At 42.5% G+C, this 18686-nt stretch overlaps 1 protein-coding gene across 6 annotated transcripts in view; it reads left to right on the top strand.

Annotated features, from left to right (window-relative positions):
• BAIAP3 (BAI1 associated protein 3) overlaps positions 1 to 18686 on the top strand; it is a 325750-nt gene that overhangs the window by 58973 nt on the left and 248091 nt on the right. Inside the window, exon 2 of one of the 6 annotated variants that reach the window (XM_033963397.1) lies at positions 3946 to 4067. The exons of the other annotated variants lie outside the window; for them this stretch is intronic. The gene's annotated coding sequence lies outside the window, so the exon portion shown is untranslated. The remainder of the gene's footprint in view (positions 1 to 3945; positions 4068 to 18686) is intronic. 6 annotated transcript variants of the gene reach the window in all.

Genomic DNA, 18686 nt, shown 5'->3' on the forward strand with positions numbered 1-18686 from the left:
CCCCCATGGTTGTCATCACTTTTATGTATTCACAAGCAATCAAGTGAGAAAAGACAAACCCCCTCTCGTACAACAGTGCGCTATGCTTTTTAGCGTGCGGTAAATATCGCGCGCTAAACACATGCTAAACGCTAATGCGTGCATGTTATCCTATGGACGCATTAGCGGTTAGCGCACGTGTTGATTTAGCGCGCCTTTGTAAAAGAGGGCCTAAGACACAACATTGGACAAAGGGGCTGTGTCTTTCTCACATATTTCATTACATAGTAACATAGTAGATGACGGCAGATAAAGACCCGAATGGTCTATCCAGTCTGCCCAAACTGATTAATTTTTTTTTTTCTCTTCTTAGCTATTTCTGGGCAAAGAATCCAAAGCTCCGCCCGGTACTGCGCTTAAGTTCCATCTACTGAAGCCTCCGTCAAAGCTCACTCCAGCCCATCTGCACCATCCCAGCCATCGAAGCCCTTCCCAGCCCATCCTCCCCCCCCCAAATGGCCATATACAGACACAGACCGTGCCAGTCTTGCCCAGTACTGGCCTTAGTTCTTCAATATTTACTATTATTTTCTGATTCTAGATCCTCTGTGTTCATCCCACGCTTTTTTGAACTCCGTCACCCTTTTCCTCTCCACCACCTCTCTCGGGAGCGCGTTCTAGGCATCCACCACCCTCTCCATAAAGTAGAATTGGGTTAGCAAAATTTGAAACTTCCTGACATTTTTTTCTGTTTTTCATTAGGGAAAACTGCACAAAACTTCAAATTAAAGAGGCTCTTTGAAAAACATACGAGGGCGGGGGAATAACTAATAAAATAAAGCTGGCAATTTGTCACATTTACTTAATTTTAAAGTTTTTTTTTTTTTTTTTAAAAAAGCAAGGTGGAAGAAAAGAGAAGGCAGCTATGGGGAAGCCCCGACTTATGCTGTGAATATTAACATGGATGGTGACGATGCTGTTTAATGAAACATTGGTGATTACCATAGCAACTGCTGTACCAAAGTGTCATGTGTGCTACCTCTGAGACGGAAAGCAACAGAACAAGAGAGAACATTCTGATAAAGAAGCAGTCTCGCACGCGCTCTGAAGTTTTAGGGCTCTTTAAGCAATGTTGTGTCTTTCTGTGTTATTGATAACCTCGCACTTTTTTTTGCCTGCTCCTTTGGGCTTCCAGCTAATTTGCGGTCGGAATCTGTTTGGCAACAGAGCCACGATTCTTAATTTGCAACTGCCTGGGGGGGATGGAGGGGGTTCCCCTGTTTGTAATATTTTCCTCCTGCATCAGTTCTGCCGTTGTGATGAATCTTCGCAGACAATGGCCCCTCCCCCCTCTTGAAACTCAGCTATTGTGGCCTTTAAATCTGATGATGAAATACCTCTGTGAGGTATTTCACCTCACAGAGGTGACGATGAGGACTCCCTCCCCGGAACTGTCCCGATGAACAGAATCCTGGCTCAGGGATTTTAACCACAGGCCCATCAACCATGTTTACTATACTAGGGTTCCCCAGTGAATGTCATTCAGAACTAATCATGTGTACCATGAGAAAAAAAAACATGTCACCACTACCGTTTGCTCGGGTCCATTCTAGTACATATGGTCTGCTTGTTGCACCTCGTTTCAACAAGAGCCTGGTGAGACCTCATTTAGAATATTGTGTACAATTCTGGAGGCCAAACCTTCAAAAAGATATAAAAAGGATGGAGTTGGTCCGGAGAGGAAGGCTACTAAAATGGTATGTGGCCTTCGTGATAAGGCGTATGGGGACAGACTTAAAGATCTTAATCTGTATACTTTGGAGGGAAGATAGGATAGAGACATTTAAATACCTATGTAATGTAAATGTGCATGAGTCAAGTCTTTCATTTGAAAGGAAGCTCTGAAATGAGAGGGCCTAGGATGAAGTTAAGAGGTGATAGGCTCAGGAGTAATCTAAGGAAATACTTTTTTACAGAAAGGGTGGTAGATGCATGGAACAGTCTTCCAGAAGAGGTGGTGGAGACAGAGACTGTGTCTGATTTCAATAAAGCCTGGGATAGGCACGTGGGATTAGAGAATGACACGGTGACAAAATTCATCACCGTTCCCGTCCCTGCGGATAACCGCGGGAAATAATCCCATGTCATTTTCTAGTGTCTATTTCAACCTCAGTCCTTCTACACCAGCATTCTTCAAAGCAAAGCTTGAGGGTCAGTGGTTGTGGCCATTCATACTCTGATTCTTATGGGAGCCAAGGATAATGAAGCCATTGTGACATCACTGATGTGATTGGCTCTTAGACACTGGTGGAATGAGGCATTATGACATCACAATATCTGCTCTGGATACCAGAGACTGTCATTCTGTAGTGTCTGTTTCAACCTCGGTCCTTCTACACCAGCATTCTTCAAAGCAAAGCTTGCGGGTCAGTGGTTGTGACCATTCATACTCTGATTCTTCCCTCTCTCCTTAAAGAATGACATGAAGATGGTTTCCCACGGCTGCTTCAGCTTGTTTGCGGTGTTCTTTGCTCACATGTTTAAAGACAATGGACTATTTTCAGTCCAATTCTTTATATGTGAGTTTGCAAACAATTGGACCCCTGAGGAAGGCGTGTTCGCCGAAACACGGACCGTGTAGGTTCCAGTTGGATTTTTATCACTGTATTTTTTTATCACTGTACTTTTTTCATTGAATTTTCATGTTTTTATATGTCAGTATATAATAAATTGTCTCCAGAACATCTGTATCCACAGTTTTTTGTTTTTGTTTTCATCGGATGATTGTTTTCACTGTGGATCATTGGGTCTCCCCATTTTTCTTTGTGGAGCTCCTTTTTGAACACACGTGTACTCACACATACCCCTTTCCTAAATACAGCACGATCCACAGACTGAGGGAATTAACAGGAAGCTTGTAGGATAGCAGCACCTGCTTTGGGTAGGGCACACGTTGCACACAGCATTTCCTCTTCCCTCTCTTGAGCCTCTTCTGCCTTTGAATCCAGCTAGCCTCTGGCTTCAGCGCTTCTCTACCTTTTCTTAACATAAGAACATAAGCAATGCCTCCGCTGGGTCAAAACTGAGGTCCTTCGTGCCCAGCAGCCCACTCACGCGGCGGCCGAACAGATCCAGGACCTGTGCAGTAATCCTCTATCTATACTCCTCTATCCCCTTTTCCAGCAGGAAATTGTCCAATCCTTTCTTAAACCCCAGTACCGTACTCTGCCCTAGGTGTCCACCACACGTTGGGTAAAGAAGAACTTCCTAGCCTTCATTTTGAATCTGTCCCCTTTCAACTTTTCCAAATGCCCTCTTGTACTTTTATTTTCCGAAAGTTTGAAGAATCTGTCCCTCTCTACTCTCTCTATGCCCTTCATGATCTTGTAAGTCTCTATCATATCCCCTCTAAGTCTCCTCTTCTCCAGGGAAAAGAGACCCAGTTTCTCCAATCTCTCAGGGTATGAAAGATTTTCAATCCCTTGTATCAGACGTGTCGCTCTCCTCTGAACTCTCTCGAGTAACGCCATATCCTTCTTAAGGTATGGTGACCAATATTGGACGCAGTACTCCAGATGCGGACGCACCATCGCCTGATACAACGGCAGGATAACTTCTTTCGTTCTGGTTGTAATACCCTTCTTGATTATACCTAGCATTCTATTCACTCTCTTAGCGGCCGCTGCATGCTGTGCCGTCGGCTTCTTTGTCATGTCCACCATTATCCCCAAGTCCCTTTCTTGGGTACTCTCATTATAGTCCTCTCCCAAGTCTACACTATCTCCTCCTTAGATGCTGGTATGCTGCACATTTTTGAAAATGTGGGCGGGCCTTTAGACTTGGAAAGGTTGAGAAACGCTATTATAGTAAACAGATGTATTTCTGTCTGGTTGTAGGTATTCATTTCCACACTCCAGGTTTAATGATGCCTCCTGTCTCATCTCCCTCCCCTCTTATTTCTCTCAGCAAGGAGCTTCGTCCAAAACTTTAGCCTGAATCCAGCCAGTATGTGTGTATTGGCGTGGATCCCCAATGTTTTCTAAAGTCCCTTCCTGCCCAAGAAGCAGTTCCTGATTCAGTTCCATCAGGTGAGCCTATCTTCACATTTCCATGATCTATAAAACTGGTTTTTCTTGGCCTAGGTGCCAATATTTCAAACTGATTGAAAGTGCCAAATACAATACAAATTACCTTTCCTGCTCATAACATTTTCAATATTGGAAGTGCCCAGCAACCACATATCTGTCTCCTATATTTCTTGGGTCTCTCTTCAAATTTATAAAAGTAACTTTTGGCGTGAAAATAATAACAAAAAAAAAAAAAAAAGGAACGGGTGACGAGCTGCATAACATTGTCACTGCTGTTGCTACCCTGATTCACACAGATACATTTAAATCCCAAAAGTATGTATGTGTTTGGGGGGGGGAGGGGGGACATAAGAACATAAGAAGTTGCCTCCACTGGGTCAGACCAGAGGTCCATCGCGCCCAGCGGTCCGCTCCCGCGGCGGCCCATCAGGTCCATGACCCGTGAAGTGGTTTCTGACTAATCCTATAATCTACTTCTGCATCTATCTGTACCCCTCAATCCCCTTTTCTTTTAGGAACCTATCTAGACCCTCCTTGAACCCCTGTAGCGTGCTCTGACCTATCACAGCCTCCGGGAGCGCGTTCCATGTGTCCACCACCCTCTGAGTGAAAAAGAACTTCCTAGCATTTGTTCTAAACCTGTCCTTTTTCAATTTCTCCGAGTGCCCCCTTGTACTTGTGGCTCCCCAAAGCCTGAAGAATTTGTCCCTATCTATCTTCTCTATGCCCTTCATGATTTTGAAGGTTTCTATCATGTCTCCTCTAAGTCTCCGCTTTTCCAGGGAGAATAGCCCCAGCATTTCCAATCTGTCAGCGTATGATAAGTTTTCCATACCTTTTATCAGCTTTGTTGCTCTTCTCTGGCCTCCCTCAAGTACCGCCATGTCCTTTTTGAGGTATGGCGACCAGTACTGCACACAGTACTCCAGATGTGGGCGCACCATCGCCCGATATAGCGGCAAAATGACTTCCTTCGTCCTGGTCGCGATACCAATGTGAATAGTCCAGTTCAATTTTTATTTTTGTGGTCAGCAGGCAGTTGTGATTCCCGATGCATTGGTATTGAATAAGGAATGACTTCTGCGTTTGTTCCTTAGATATCAGGAAAATACTTTTATGGACTTCAAGATCCAAATTTATCCAGATGTATTTAGAGAAATTCAGCAGAAGACAAGTTTTGTCTTTTATGTCTTGCTGTCCAGCAAATGGGAGCTTTATTATTATTTTGTTTCCTTGTAAATGTGTCATAATATATAGGTCTCCTAAATATGCTTTATTTATTTATTTTTTTTGGGAGGTGGGGGGATCTTTACAGCTTTATATCCGGTAGAGCAGTGATTCCCAACCCTGTCCTGGAGGAACACCAGGCCAATCGGGTTTTCAGGCTAGCCCTAATGAATATGCATGAGAGAGATTTGCATATGATGGAAGTGATAGGCATGCAAATTTGCTTCATGCATATTCATTAGGGCTAGCGTGAAAACCCAATTGGCCTGGTGTTCCTCCAGGACAGGGTTGGGAACCACTGCGGTAGAGGAATTATGGAGAGAGGCAACAGAACTTCATCTCCTGTACCAACAGCTATATAATCATTAGGAAGTATTCTCTCACTAGGATTTTGGTGATAAGTCACGTTTTTTTCTTTTGCTATTTTCCTTTTGATTTAAAGTACTTGGATTCCTTCATTTGATGGATTGTATTTTTTTCCCTTTTTTTTTCTTTATATATTTGACTTTGTTGTACAAGGAGAATATTTGGTTTGAAATATAGTCATAAAAGCAAATTTAAAAAATGGGACCTGAGCAAATTTAAAAAATATCACCTGAGTGAGCATCCCGGACGGGAATCACTCCTTACCATAATTGTCCGAAATGTGCTCGAGCACATACCTCCTTGGGACACATGCTCTGGACTTGCCCCCATATTCAGCAGTTTTGGCATAGACTTGGACAATATACCACAACCATCTGGGGTAGGCAATGGTCTCCTATGCCAAGAGCACTATTTGGCTATTATGACATAATGTCGCCAAAACCTAAAGGGATGACAGTCTTTGTGACCAGAGTGTTGCTGCTGGGGAAAAAAGCTATATTGACTAACTGGTTGTCCCGGGACCCGCCCTCTTATACTCGATGGAGATCCTTGATGATCGTACACGCCACTTTGGAGAAGAAACAGGTTGGGGACCTGGACCGTGGTCCGGGCTGCCACTTCTATCAGACTTGGGAACGTTTCTGGATGGACCTTCATCCCCATGCTCGAAGTAGATTATTGAATATGTGATGATGATTGCATGTTTCCTGAGAAGTTCTTGGACTTTATTTCACGACTGGCTTGTGCACATGTGGGAGATTTTGATGAGCATTTCTGTATATTTTTTGGCAAGCACTTTGTTGGAAATTAATAAAACATAAAAAAAATGGGACCTGTACTAAAATCATATTTAAATGCAATAATATGAATTAAAATAACTTTTATTCAAATAGTTATACTGTCAGAAGTAAAGTGCAATACACTTTTTACTTTATATAAACGGTGAAAGACCTCAGTGTTTCTCAGGACTGAGAAACTAACTATGCCAGTAAAAATACTGTCATAGAGAAATACATCCTTGGTCTTATAATCTACCGTTATTTTCTAGTTTTACTATACTTTTTAACTATTTATTGTCATTTTTTTAAGATTTTATAAATTTTGTAGAAAAGTGAGCACTTATCTTGTTTCTTTCCAACAGTGCAAAACCACCGCAGTTGTCATTCAAAGGTTATAATGCGGTAATAATACATCAATCGTGAATAATTCCACTTCAAACTGATTCAGATAGAAATCCCAACAGGCCCTGTTTCGCCCTACGGCTGCATCAGGGGATTATCTAAAAAAAGGATAAAGAATATCCATTGGATTACAGAAATATATATATTTCATGCAAACCTAAAATGTAAGCATAACTTACTTTCAATTGCGAGCCACTGCTTCAATGATTTTCTCTCAGCGAAATGGCGGCTCGGCGTATTTCTGGGGTTATAAAGGGAGACATCGGATAGCACCGCACCAATCAATAACAACGAAACATGGAGCCAAAACCAATCGGTATGACTTCCGGGTTTCTTTCAAAAAAACGCGCGCCACTCAATCCTGACATTCAGACCATATGGAATATATGTTTTCAATCTAAATATCCATTTTTGTTCTCTTTGTCGGAGGTACACTTTAAAATCACCCCCTTTATTTGAAGGATATAGCTTTTCTATAATCCAGCAGCGCATCTCAGAAAATTTGTGATTGGTGTCTTAAGCAGTGCTGCACCATCGGTGCCTCAATTTTACCACGGGTCAAACACGACCTGTGTTCAATAATTCTAGTTTTAAAATGTCTTGAAGTCTGCCCTATGTAGAGTAAATTACAGGGACAACTAATGGCATAGATAACCCCACTACTATCACAGGACGTCTTGGATGTCAAAAAATATTCTTTCTGGTCATATGGGTTAAGACTAGACCTTCTTGCATGTTCTCACATACTGAGCAATGCCCACATTTCAAGTACCTGAATAAATGCATGTAAACCGTTCTGAGCTCCCCTGGGAGAACGGTATAGAAAATTGAATAAATAAATGAATAAATAAATAAACATTAGTAACAAACACCATGCCAATAGTTAGCAAATCCTCGGGAACAACCATGTCTTTATATGTGTTTGGAATTTTCTACTAATAAAGGTAGCCCAGTTTCTATCAGTTTTCAAGGCCTAAAAGAGGACATGTATAGTTCTATGGGTGTAATCCCTTTTCTTGGTACCCATTATAGATAGGACCTTGCTTGATTCCAGGGCTTGTTCCCATAGACTAGTGGTCTTGGACGCGCAGCCCAGGGGCCACATGCCACCAGGTACTATTTTGAGGCCCTCGGTATGTTTATCATAATCACAGAAGTAAAATAAAACAGTTTCTTGATCATATGTTTCTTTAGCTATAAATTACAATATTATTATTAAGACTTAGCCAAAAGGAAAGATTTATAAACTATAAAGAGTTTTACCTCATGCAAAATTGTCATTTCTGTAATGAGACATTAACTATTTTTTCTGCGGCCCTCCAAGTACCTACAAATCCAAAATGTGGCCCTGCAAAGGGTTTGAGTTGGAGACCACTGGCCTATAGGAAGAGGAGATGCAAATGTTAAGAGCCTTAGCCAATAGGGAGAGGAGGAGATAGTGGAAGCTGTGGATGGGCCATTTGGCCTTTATCTGCCATCATGTTAATATGTTTCCATAACCATAAAGTTCTATGGCATCACAATGCAGGTGTAAAGAGCCTTAGCCTATAGGAAGAGGAGATGCAAATGTTAAGAGCCTTAGCCAATAGGGAGAGGAGGAGATAGTGGATGCTGTGGATGGGCCATTTGGCCTTTATCTGCCATCATGTTACTATGTTTCTATAACCATAAAGTTCTATGGCATCACAATGCAGGTGTAAAGAGCCTTAGCCTATAGGAAGAGGAGATGCAAATGTAAAGAGCCTTAGCCTATAGCAGTGGTCTCAAATTTGCGGCTCGCCAGGTACTATTTTGAGGCCCTCAGTATGTTTATCATAATCACAGAAGTAAAATAAAACAGTTTCTTGATCATATCTCTTTAGGTATAAATTACAATATTATTATTAAGACTTAGCCTAAAGGAAAGATTTATCAACTCTAAAGGGTTTTACCTCATTCAAAATTGTCATCTCTTTAATGAGACATTAACTATTTTTTCTGCGGCCCTCCAAGTACCTGCAAATCCAAAATGTGGCCCTGCGAAGGGTTTGAGTTTGAGACCATTGGACTGTTTGCAAACCCTGATATGGATTCTCCAACAGGGACATGGAATTTTCTACTTAAGGATTCAAGACGTATTAGTAAAAATTGAAGGAGACATTGTAAGACAACATAGTAGTGTCCTTAACTATAAGTCGGTGCTAAGAAAATTTACTCCAATATAGTCTCTAATAAGTTCAGTTGCGGCTTTACATATACATGTACCATGTGCAGAATGAGGTTCTGATCCTTTTTTTCCAAACACTTCTGGGATACTCTTCTTCCCTTCCTTTGCGTGTTGAGTTCCCTCTTTCGCTCTCCCAGGGACCCTTCTTTCTAAGTGTTATTGTAAGTACTTGAAATCTTTCTCTCTACTGTTTTTCTCATCTCCACCTCACGGATGCCTTTTTCAAATGTGCGCTAACTGATTTAGTGCACACTAAATGCTAACGTGCCCGTTATAGTCTATGGGCGCGTTAGCGTTTGGCGCGCAGTAAATCGGCTACGGCACATTAGTAAAAGGACCCGTATGTTTCATCACTTTTTAGAAAATAGCTCCAATGAATATTAATGGATCTTTCTTTCTGATCTAATTATGTAAACCAAATCGAGCTCCTATTTTTAGGTTCATCGTGGAATAGTCAATTGGTGGAATCTCCAAGGGGGGGGGTGTTATTTGGTGAAGCTGCTGCTTGTGGGGGTTTTGGACAGGGAAGAAGCATTTTATTTCAAAAGGCTTGTATGATTGGTCATAAAGGCATTTTGCAATATTGGTTACAGAAAGATCCTCCTAGTTTTTGGCATTGGAGGAACCAACTCCATCGATTAAATTTTATTTGAGGTTTGGGAGGTTCGTACATTTCCTAGACGAACTCGTCTCTTTTTGAAAAATTTGGGACCCCTATATTCAAAATCTTTCCTCTAGAGCACGAAGTATGATTCTTAATGTTTTATATTGAAGCTTTGGAAACATTCATTGCATTCCAACATCTGGTAATTTGCGTCACCTTCCATTCTGGGGGAGGGGAGGGAATAGGAGGGATAATAGTAATATGTATGGAAATTCTTGAATTGTATATTTGTTTAATTCATTCATTACAATGTTAGAATTGGAAATAAAATAAAGGGGGAAAGGAGGAAGGTGGGGAAGGGAACATGGGGAGTGTATAGAGGTAGGAAATAGGTCATATGGAAATATATTTTGGAGGAATGATAGAAATATGTATGGAAAAATTAGAATTGTGAATATCAAGTTTCAAGTTTATTAGGATTTTATATACCGCCTATCAAGGTTATCTAAGCGGTTTTTACAATCAGGTACTCAAGCATTTTCCCTCTCTGTCCCGGTGGGCTCACAATCTATCTAACGTACCTGGGGATATGGAGGATTAAGTGACTTGCCCAGGGTCACAAGGAGCAGCGCGGGGTTTGAACCCACAACCCCAGGGTGCTGAGGCTGTAGCTCCAACCACTGCGCCACACACTCCTCCAAATATAATTGTAATGAATATCTTATTGTATTATCTTATTGTATATTTATTTGATTCCTTCAATGAAATGTTATAAATTAGATGATTCGATATATAAGTCTAAAAATTAGATTAGATTAGATTTTCTGGGCCGTATTACTGTGGTCACTCCTGGAGGGGAGTACCATAAGTAACCAGTGATATTTTATCTGTCTGTATCGCACATACTCTTCCAGAGACCGCAACCACAGGATTAGCAGTTGGAGTAGAGGCAGCGGTCATGGCTGAAAAATGCCATAGGGATGACGGAGAGAGAGCGCTCCAGCAGCTGTACCATGAGACAGACCATGGGACATCCAGTGGCACAGCAGAGCCACGACGAGCAAAGCAGCTGACAGTAGGGAGGACGCAGTAGCATGGAACAGACACACAGCCACCCAAGGCAGAGAGCCAGGGGCATCAGTGTTGCGGCTGGAGGAAGCTGTGGAAGCAGCTGTTATCGCATCTGTGCTGCAGCGGCAAGAGAGGAGCTGCCATAGCCGTAAACTACAGAAGCATGAAGAACAGTAAGAACATTGCTATCCATCCCTCGCACCCAAGGAAGAGCAGAAGAGTAGCTTAATGGTTAGTGCAGCAAACTGAGATCCTGGGCAGAGAATGATACGGGAAAAAAAATCTGGCCCCGTCACTGGACCACTATCCCCTTCACCGCCCCATCCCCGCAGCATCCACCCTTCCCTCTCGCCACCTCACCGCCCTTCAGCGGCCCGAGAATCTCCCTCCCTCCCCCTTACCTTCACAGCGCGTTAGTAAAAGAAACTTAAGGGAGGAAAGGCGCGCGGTCACCGATCACGCACGCGGCCCCTACCTACCTACTTACCTACCTATCTACAGCCAAATCTATCTCCCTCCCTCCCTCCCCCTTACCTTCGTGGCACTTTAGAAAAGAAACTTACTGAAGCCAGTGAAGCCCCTTCACTCCCTTAACTGCGTGGACAAGGGCATTCACCGCTCCACGAGGCGGTGGATGGCCTTGTCCCCATGCCCGCAGTGAGCACTTCCCTCCCCCCCCCCACTGTTTCGGAGGGCTACCCGTGGCTAGCCGCGGGTAACTGCCACTGTGTCATTCTCTAATCCTGGGGAACTGAGTTCAATCCCCCACTGCAGCTCCTTATGATCTTAGACCAATCACTTAACCCTCCATCACCACAGTTACAGAAACTTAGGGGGTCCTTTTACGAAGGCGTGCTAAATTCCTACGCGTCCGTAGACTATAATAGACGCATTAGCATTATGCACACGCTAAAACGGCTAACGCGCCTTAGTAAAAAGACTCCTTAGATTGTAAGTTCACTAGAAACAGAGAAAATACTTGACTATAATAAGTGTAAACCACTTTGATTGTACCACAAAGAGACAATGCAGGGCTTATTTTCAAAAAGGGACAGATGGACATTTTTCTTGCCAAACCCTTCCAGTTTGCTATTTTTGAATCATCTTTTCTAGATGAATTTCTGTGCTGTTCCTCCGCAGTTTGTCTATATTTCAAGGGGGGGGGGGTGTTGGAGGTGTGGTGGGGGACGGAACTAGGACAGTCTTATGATTTGGATGGTTTTTTTTTTTCTGCGATAATTGAACATTTTAGAAAACGTCCAGGGCATAATATGGATCTTTGGGGCTAGACCTGTTTTAATTACAAACAAGTGTCAAAAAGGTGTCCAAACTGACCAGATGACCACTGGGAAGGATAAAGGCATGAAACCTTCCACACTTCCCCAGTGGTCACCGACCTGACCCTCTCCCACTCCCAATTCCTTATCATGTGAACGAAACAGTACATGCCATCCTGTATGACAGCTTCAGATGTTATGGCCAGTCTTATTAGAGCAGCAATCAGGTCTCTGGAGTTGCCTAGTGGTCAGTGCAGTAGATTCCAGAGGAGACCCAGGCCCATATCCCACTCTAACTAGTAAACCTTACTTACATATAGGTGAAAGTTGCAGATATAAGGGCTATTAAGGTGGTATAAAGCATGATAAGCAGCCTAAAATCTGTTGTACTACTTGGGATCTAGCTAGGGACTTGGGACCTGGGTTGGCCACTGTTGGAAACAGGATACTGGGCTTGATGGACCTTCGGTCTGTCCCAGTATGGCTATTTTTATGTTCTTATGTGAGCCAAGTATAGGACAATGAAGCCATTGTGACATCACTGATGAGGCTGGCTCTTAGGCAATGGTGGAATGAGGCATTATGACATCATAGCTGCAGCTCTGGAATGTTGCTACTCTTTAGATTTCTTCCAGGTACTTGGGACCTGGGTTGGCCACTGTTGGAAACAGGATACTGGGCTTGATGGACCTTCGGTCTGTCCCAGTATGGCTATTTTTATGTTCTGATGTGAGCCAAGTATAGGACAATCCAAGCCATTGTGACATCAAAAACCGAGCAAGTGAGAGAACAGAAACGGAGAGAATGAGAGCTATTTTGCCCGCATTGATCAGGGTCTTCTGAAGCAGCAGATTGCGCAACACGTCAGGACCTGAGACCCATTTTTTTTTCATTCACTATGTTCACAGTCGGCTAAGTCTTTATTTATTCCTTTAAGAAGTGGTGAATTGACTTATGTCTTTCAGTTGCAAATATTGAGTGTTTAAATAAGCACTCGATAAATGCACTTTTGTGCAATGATTGAGAACATGAGCCGTTTTCAGCGGTGGGCTTTCTGGCGCACTGACAGGGTTTGTTTTTACCCTGTAACGGTTCTCTGAGCACAATATAAGTGTGGTCTGGTGACAAAGGTGAATTTTTTTTTTTGTACGTGCCTAGTGTGTATTCAATTGATCTATTTATAGTACTATACGCTTGGGTTTACTTTTGTATTTACCCCTGCTTTGTTTTGGGGAACCTGCTATTGAGACAGACATGGGGGAAGCCACTGCTTGCCCTGAGATCAGTAGCGCCATGAAATGTTGTTACTATTGGGTTTCTGTCAGATACTTGTGACCTGGATTGGCCACTGTGCAAAGGATACTGAACTAGATGAACCATTGGTCTGACTCAGTATGGCTGTTCTTATGTTCTTATCTCATTCAGTCATCGTTCTTTCAGATCCATATGTCAAGGAGGCTGAAACTAATGCTCTCTTGTTGTGATTTCTGGATTGCTGTAGAGAGTCTAGTGCTAACAAAAATAGACTATCGTAATGCATTGTATTTGGCTATTTCAGCTTCAAGAGGCCATGAATTCTAAGAGAGCTGTTATTGGCTGCCAGTAGCTAGTAGAATGTTTTAAAATTCTAGCACTCATCCATCAGGTAGTGTATGCTACAGCTGCTTGGTATTTTTCTCAAGTATTTATTTAAACTTTATATTAACCCCCTCTTTTACTAAGTTAGTGCACCTTAGTAAAAGAGAACCTAAGTTTCAATATGTTCAACATATATAAAGCATTTGAAGAGAGAAATTAAAGAAATTTCAACTAATACAATAATTTTCCCATCTAGCAATAATAAAGTAATTTAGGGCCTCTTCTATCAAACTGTGCTAGCAGTTTTTATCACAGAGAGCTGCGCTGAATGGCCCATGCTGCTCCCGATGCTCATTGAGTTCCTGTGAGCGTCGGGAGCAGCGCAGGCCATTCAGGGCGGCTCTCTGCGCTAAAAACTGCTAGCGCAGTTTGATAGAGGCCGTAAGTCAACAATGTTGGATCTAAGTTGTTGGAAAAACAAATTAAGAGGAAAATTTATATTGCATGGGAAAAACCTTACGCAGTAGCTTTGAAAGAAAAATTCAATCAGCCGGCTGAGACGGATGACGTTAATTAGCCAGGAACAGTGATGACTTTCCATAGAAGCAATATAATCAAATAATTATTTAGTTTCAGAAAATAAAAAAAATTAGAACCACAAATAGTAAAACAGCAAGGAAATTGCAAAGTACCCCCCACCCCCCTCTGAGCTAGAACTCTAGGCTGCAAAGCCAAGTATTTATTTTTTTTTTTTTTTAATACCTCTTTTGGGTTTCACTAGATAAGTCAGAAAAGACTTATTTTTGAACCTAAAAACAGTACTTCCATTTTCCTGAAATAAGAACGCAGCACCAAATTCCTATCATGTTCTAGAACAGGGGTAGGCAATTCCGGTCCTCGAGAGCCGGAGCCAGGTCAGGTTTTCAGGATAGCCACAGTAAATATGCATGAGATAGATTTGCATCTCAAGGAGGCAGTGTATGCAAATCCATCCCGTACATATTCATGGTGGGTATCCTGAAAACCTGATCTGGCTCCGGCTCTCGAGGACCGGAATTGCCTACCTTTGCCCTAGAACAAAGCAGGGAATTAATGTTCTTTTTCTGGTTATGACTTTAAGTGAACTCTCCAAAAAAGCAATAAGTCCATTGTTCTCCGAGTTGTTCCTTTCCCGACAAATAAGCGTTTTGTTATAGGTAGTAAATTATTACTAGAAAATTCCAAAATTTCCATCAAGTACTTCTGTAATATAGGCACACACTAAATGCTAACACACCCATAGAATATAATGGGCGCATTAGCATTTAGCGTGCACTAGCACTTCTTAATAAAAGACACCCATAATCACTGGGTCCACCACTGGGGATATAGAAAAGTCCCAAAGTTGTAATCTAAAGTTTTATACTTCAGTTCTCCAGATAATTCTATTTTTCTCAACAAGCCTACTTTAAAGATCTCCAGTTGCATCTTAGTTGCACCTCAAACTTTAATCAAAGTCCATTTCTACTTTAGCTGTATGCTGTGACTGCTGAGTTTGAGTCTTCATTTTCTCCCGAACCAGGACACTACATTTTTTTTCAAATCTTTAGGAGAAAAATTTTGTCAAGGAAAGTTCCAAACCCTGAATGGCTGCAGTATCTTCTTAAGGGTACCTGTAGCTAGCTGCAGTATCTTCAAATAATATCTCCTCCAATCTCTTTGCTGGCCTTAGGAGGAGAGTGGAAAATGCTGTTAGGTCTCCCTCCATAATAGACGCTGACAGACCAGAAGAGAGTTGGCCATCAAACTCTGCAGCAGGGAGGTATTGGTATGGAATGTTGCTACTACCGTGTTTCCCCCAAAATTATATTAATTTGGGGACCAAAAAAGGCACTAAGTCTTATTTTCGGGGATGTCTTATTTTTTTCATGTAATGATCATCTCTCCCTTCCTCTCCTCCACCCCAATTCTTCCTATTTCCTTTCTCTCCCCCACATGTGCAGCATCTTTCCTCTCACCCATCCCCTTGTGCAATACTTTTCTAGCCCTCTCTCTCATCCCTTGTGCAGCAGAACCCTTTCAGCTTCTATCCCTCCCATCCCCCGTGTAGCATCTTTCTATCCCCCTGCCACCGCCGCGCACCTCCCCCCTCCGCCCGCTGACCCATCTCTCTCTCACATCTGAACTGTGAGACAGGAATACCTTATAAAAAACTGGCAGCGTCGGCACTCAGCATGCTGATGACATCATCAGCAGAGGAACGCCCAGGAGATAGAAGGCCGCAAAGCAACCTGTGTAGATTGCTGCCGAGTGCTGACGTAAGGTATTTCTGTCTCGTGGTTCAGATGGGAGGGAGAGATGGATCTATGTGTGTATGTGGGGGGGGGGGGCAGCAACAAGCGTTCATATAAGCCCTACCCCCGAAAATCGGGTGTAGGGCTTATATGAAGACCTACCCTGAAAATCATGCTAGAGATAGTTGAGTTTCTGCTGGGTGCTTGTGACCTGGATTGTCCACTTTGTAAGCAGGATACTGGGCTAGATGGACCATTGGTCTGACCCTGTATGGCTATTCTTATGTGAGCCAAGTATAGGACAGTCAAGCCATTGTGACATCACTGATGAGGTTGGCTCCTAAGCATTGGTGAAATGAGGCATTATCTAATCTAATCTAATCCTTAGGTTTGTATACCGCATCATCTCCACGTTCGTAGAGCTCGACACGGTTTACAGTAGGAGAAATAGGAAGGAACTACAACAGAGGGTTAGAGGTAGAAGTGTGAAGAAAATTATGATATCACAATCTCAGCTATGGAATGTTGCTATTATTTGGGTTTCTGCCAGGTACTTGTGACCTGGATTGGCCACTTTGTAAGCAGGGTACTGGGCTAGATGGACCATTGTCTGACCCTTTATGGCTATTTTTATGTTGTTGTTACAGTAGCGGCACATGCTCTTTAGGGCTTAGTGAGACCTCTTCCGCACTCTTGTGGGGGGAGACAAAGAATGAATTTCTTTCCCCAGAGCAATTCTAGAAGCCTCATGGGAAGCACCATAATTGAATTGACTTCCCAGTCATTAGTAGCGGTATAGAAGCTTTCAGTAATCAATAACAGAAGTGGAGGGAGCTCCTCCGGATTTGCCTCATCTGTTCTTCCCCCATATCGGAGGAGGGGGGAAGCTCCTCAGCCTTCCACAGATGTAAAAGACACTGTCCAGCGACCGCGGTTACTGACTGCAGCCAATCACAGAGTGGCGCGATGAAGCAGGAAGTGTAAAGACGGCGCTCCTGTGTAGTGCGTCGCTCTTCTAAGACAAAGGTAGCCATCCAGACCGCACTGCACCACCGCCACTAAAAAAGGTACTGGGGGGACTGTGGGCGGATTCTGGCAGCTTGTGGCTGTGGGTGGCTTCGGGCTGCCGGCTTCTCAGCACCAGACCACCAGACACATCTACGTGTAGAGGAGGAAAAACCAAGAAGAAGAAAAAATTCTGATCCAAATTTTTTTTTCTTGGTTTTTCCTCCTCTACAGGTGGGTGCGTCGTATGGTCCGGTGCATCTTGTCGTATGGTCCGAAAAATATGGTATATACCTGTCTCCAGAACAGCCAAGTAGAACTGCACAGAGGTGTCGTAAGTAGCCTGGTGGGTGGGCTAGTGAACCATAGAGAGGAAGACCCAGGCCCATAAGCCACTCTAACCACTACATTTATGGTGGAAAATGTGAGGTCACCAAAACCCTACTCTACTGCCATATAGGTGCCACCTGCAGCCATATAGGCTATTGGGGTTGTAGACAGGTGGGAATAGTGGCTTTTGGGGGCACACTATAACCTATAAGAGTTCTGGTGAGATGTTTGTCGCACCCTTTATGTGAAGTTCATAGCAGTGCCTTGTAAGGTGCCCCACTGCTTTGTTGCCATGCCTGGGTGGCTAGCCCATCACAAGATTGGCCCCTGTCATGTCCAGATGGTCTTGTTCTGGGCATTTGTGACTTGGATGAATTTTTGGTCGAGAATGTGGTATAAAGATAGACATACTAGCATTCTGGATAATCAACTGCCAAATTGGACTTAGACGTATGCTTTGCTTATGTCCCTCCATGGGTTTACCTTTACAGAACTAAACATCTTGACTAGACCACCTTATTCGTTATTTTGAATGATACTTCTCTGGAGAAGAGAAGATACATTTTGGCAGCCTGCAGACATTTAATACCGGTGCTCATCAAGACATTATTGAACCTTTTTTTTTATTTGAAGATTAAAATGAGACCCAGTACTCTGCCCTGTGATGGAGAAAGGGTTCTGATTTAAAAATACAGTTCTTTTATAAGAAAAAAAAATTGCGCATTCTGCTGGTATGAAACTGTTAAGCTCGTGTCCTTTCATACTGAAGCTATTGATTTTGTGCTGTCAAATTGTTAAAGGCTTATGCTTCCACCAAAGAAGCCGAGACTTTTTTTTTTTTTCTACATCTCATGGCTGATTGAGAACACCCCTGCTTGTTACTCTGATCTGAATCTGTGAATCCCTTTGAGATTTTCTGATTGCTTTTGAAGATCTTTTGTTGTCGTCGTTTTTACATTTTTCAATCAAGAACTCCAAAATATGAAGCTTCTTCTGTTTTCCAGGCTTTATTGCAATCCTGAGTATTCAGAATTGTCTGTTTCAAGTTTAATAAATTCTTTGATTAGATCACAAAATCTCATTTCAATGCGATTTACATCAGATAAAATAATAAAATCCACATATATCACATATACTGATAATGGACATTAAAACATTAGGGAAAGGGCAACTTAAATTATAATATTAAAAAAAATAAAACAAAAAATAAAATCGGGTATAGGTTTAGTGCACACAGGATAGGAGACACATACCCACCACATATTTCAGTAACCTCCTCATCCTACCCTAAAATATAGCGAGACTGATCTATTAAAAAGCGTCTTTAAAAAGCCAGCTCTTTAGGAGACTTTTAAATTTGTTCAATAGTTTCTCTTCTCTTAAATTAAGTAGAAGTAAAGATTTGGGGGGCCGAAACAGAAAAAATCATGTCTCTCCTAGAGTACCGTATTTTCACATAGATAACGCGCACCCGTGTAAAACGCGCACACGGGTATAGCGC

Source organism: Geotrypetes seraphini, chromosome 11, assembly GCF_902459505.1.
Source record: "Geotrypetes seraphini chromosome 11, aGeoSer1.1, whole genome shotgun sequence".
Lineage (NCBI taxonomy): Eukaryota > Metazoa > Chordata > Amphibia > Gymnophiona > Dermophiidae > Geotrypetes > Geotrypetes seraphini.